Source organism: Ochotona curzoniae, unplaced genomic scaffold (genome assembly GCF_017591425.1).
Source record: "Ochotona curzoniae isolate NIBS_2020 unplaced genomic scaffold, NIBS_Ocur_1.0 contig_908, whole genome shotgun sequence".
Lineage (NCBI taxonomy): Eukaryota > Metazoa > Chordata > Mammalia > Lagomorpha > Ochotonidae > Ochotona > Ochotona curzoniae.
Genome location: NW_024466607.1, coordinates 33,073,191 through 33,076,735, shown reverse-complemented (window position 1 = coordinate 33,076,735; position 3,545 = coordinate 33,073,191).

Genomic DNA, 3,545 nt, shown 5'->3' with positions numbered 1-3,545 from the left:
CCATCACTGTAGCTCCAGTGCTTTACACTGTATCTGATATAGTGGATTCTCAGTAAACACCTGCTGAGCAGAAAAATTTAACTGTGGAAACCATCAACTTTCAGCTTCGAATTTCCTCTTTCCAAATCTTTATGTATTGCAATATAAGTAAGGGATACTGAGCTGGGGGGGGGGGGGGGAAAGCACAAGGAAATAGCGCAACATCATCATTTACAGGAATAATTGTTGATGTCATTTGAAATTCATTATGCACATTAAGGAGCCCAAGCCAGGAGTGTGTCCTTTCCTGTGGAATATTGTGTTGTTCACCAGATTTCTGGTTCTCTTCAGGAACCAGAATGGACTGCAGGCTTGCATTGCCCCTGCCTTGAAAGGCAGCTCGCCGCGTGTCTTGTTCGGGTCACTGAACACATGAGCAACAGACAGAGGCATCAATTCCAGGCACAGGCAATAATCTGTGGCATGCAACCCTCCAGTCATGCCCACCTGTAGTAGTTTTCTGGGGCTGCTATAGGAAGTTGCCAGAGCTGGAAGGCTTAAGCCAGAAGTTCACTCATTCTGGAGACAGCAAGCCCAAAACCCAGGTGTTGACGAAGCTACACGCCTCGTCAAGGTGTAGGAAGAATCCTCTCTTGCCTCCTGGTTCTTACAGTTGCTGGAATCTTGGTGTTCCAGGACCGATAGATGGCTCAGTTCCATCCTCATGTATTCTCTGTGTGTGTCCCACTTCAGCACCACAAGGTCAAGTTTCCCTCCCTTCTCTGATAAAGACACCGGTCACTGGATTCAGGACCCATCCCAATCCAGTCTGACCTGATCTTGAATTGATGACTTCTGCAAAGACCACATTTCCATTACCAGGTCACATTCCCAGGAACACCAGGGGTTGAGGCAGGAAAATGGCCTCCCACTGACCCCTCTACAGCACCTTACACTGGCAGTCATGGAGCTCAAGTTGAAATAGGACCTGTGTCAACAGGGGATCACGAGGGATTGCCACGAGACAGGCTCGTGTCTCCCAGCCCACCTCATTTCATTCACATGTCCTTCTAGGAAACTTGTGATGGGTGGGCCCACCTCACCCTGGGTAAAGTCCAGCCTTCTGTTTGCTGACTGCATGCAATTGATCTGCGTCAATTAAATGTGTCTACACCATAAGCACGGCTTGCAGCCTGTCTCTCGTCTGTCTTCCCTTTAGACAGACACACTGTGGCTGTCCTTCTTCTCATTGTGCTGTGTGCCCAGATGATATGCAGGAGCAGATCAGCAATCTGCTGGGCAGCACACACACACACAAAAGACCAAGATCAGTGTTGGCTGACCCTGCCAGAAGAAACCAGATAATGAGTTTTAGTAGACAGGTGACCCCAACAGGGTGTCCGTGCATTCCAGACTCTGCTCAGTACTTCGCAGTTCCCTATGCCCCCCTCTGGAGCTGGTATCTTATAGCCACTTGACAGAAGAAATAGAGGAATAAACAAGTGGCATAACCTGCCCATTGGTGACACAGGATCTTCAGTGCAGGCCCATCTGACTCGCCTGCCTTCCCGCCTCGATCCAGACAAGCCTCAATGGTCTGCCAGAGGAGACGAGACTGCCTGGTGTCACAATCGATGCAGGTTCATCTCTCTCCATCCTTGGGCTGTGGCGACTCAATGACGTCAGCAAGTTGCGCTCACAGATCGGAATGGAGTAAATGACTCTCCCATTTCCAGCTTGGCCCTCCTACCTGGCTGAGTTTTCCAGACTAATCCAAATGCATTTTCTCATCTTTCCCTTTATAAGGATTGAAGTCAGACTCAACTTGCTAACCTGGCCCCAGACACAACAAACATCCTGCTGCGAACAGTCACTCGGCCATTAAGACAGTAAAAGTCCAAAAGAAACATGAGGCCAAAGCCATCCTATTTTTAAGTATTTCCAACCTTATTTCAAAACAACCTTATGCGACTTGTTTTCCAAACAGCCCTGTAAGCAGCCAGTCACTTCTGAAACCTGATTTTTCCTACACACACATATCCTGTTTTCCATGCTTGGCACTCAAAAGCAGCAAGTATGAAATAGGCTATTTAAGAAAAAAAAAAAGTTGCAGGAATGTTAAAATCCGCGGTGACTGGATTTTACATTTACCGGCAGCACTCCCATGCTGGTGTTGGCATGGAAACTAGGAAAGAAAACTTTCCATCTGTCTGTCACTTGCTACTGTTTCCACTGATTCTACTGTGAATCCCATTTTAACAGTTTCTGCAAAGTTAAAAAAGTGATTCCTTTTGTGTTCTCTTTGAGGACCTCTGGCAAACCTGCAAACGCGTGTGTTATTAAAAAAAAAAAAGATTTGAAAGCTCAAAAATTTGGGCTGCTACACATTCAGCTGGTTAACATCGGAACAATTGCCTGCTTCCCTGCCCCCGCCCCCTTCCACGTTTCCTCTGAATGCTTGGGTCTGGGAGAGCCGCGCAGTCTGGGACTAACTCTGCCCAGGCCCTCCTTGGTGCACTCATTAAAGACACTAGAAGGCGCATGTACTTCTCCGACCCGTGGTTTGATAGGGCAGGGGCTGGGACCACTCCAGCATCCCACAACCTTCGTGTAAACAGCAGGTGGGCTGCGGTCACACCTGGGGCTCACTCGGGTCAGGAAGACTAGAGATTCTTGGAGCTGGGCTGGGATCCGCGAGGCTGGGCAGCGTTGTCCTTGCCTGGGAGCGAGGGGGTAGGAGCGATGGATGGAGCCCTGTGTCTAAGCGAGTCAGGCGGGACGGCTCACAATAGCGTTAGCTCCGTGGCGTCTTAGAAGGCTGAACTGCGATGTTCCTGGCCTGGATGCTGAAGACGAGAGCGCCGCCTACTATCCAAGGCTTAAGGAGCCTCAGGCGGACAGCAAAGCCAGGTGTCCCCATTTTCGTGAGCCTCCCGACTGGTAGCTGCAGAGGGTCGCCCCCACCCCCACCACGGTGTCCACCGGAGGGGACAGATGTGGGCGCCAGGGAACGGCATTTACCACGCCAGAGACTCTCAGAAAAGGATTCCGGCGGCTGGGAGGGCGACTCCCTCCACATCGTCAGGAACGCGGGATTATGGCTGATTTTGCCTTCCCTGCGTACTCTGTCCCCGTCTTCCACGTAGCCCGCTCACTGCTTTGATGTGTGTCTTGTTACTCCACCAAGGAGACATGTGCTAGAAGGCAGTGCCCGGGGCAGGAGCTGGAGAGATGGGGCGGGAGGGCAGAGGGAGGGTCGGGGTAGGCTTCCTGAGCAAAGGAACACATTCGGGGGGCCCCGCACCACGGTTCCCAGCGTCCGGCACGTAGTAGGCACTCGGCAAACATCTGTGGAGCAAATGGGCCGCAAGTTTTCGGCGCTGGGCACGTGGAGCTTGGGAAACCAGGGCAGCAAATGAGACCACAAAAGCGACGCAGGCGCGTGCGGCAAGCAGGGGCGCGCGGCGGCGGGGAGCGGGGCGCCCCGCGGGGGGCAGTGCCTGCTTGGCGCCCGGGGCGGGGGCGCGGCACGTGCTCGCCCGGGCGCCGGCGGCCCGCCGGGGGCG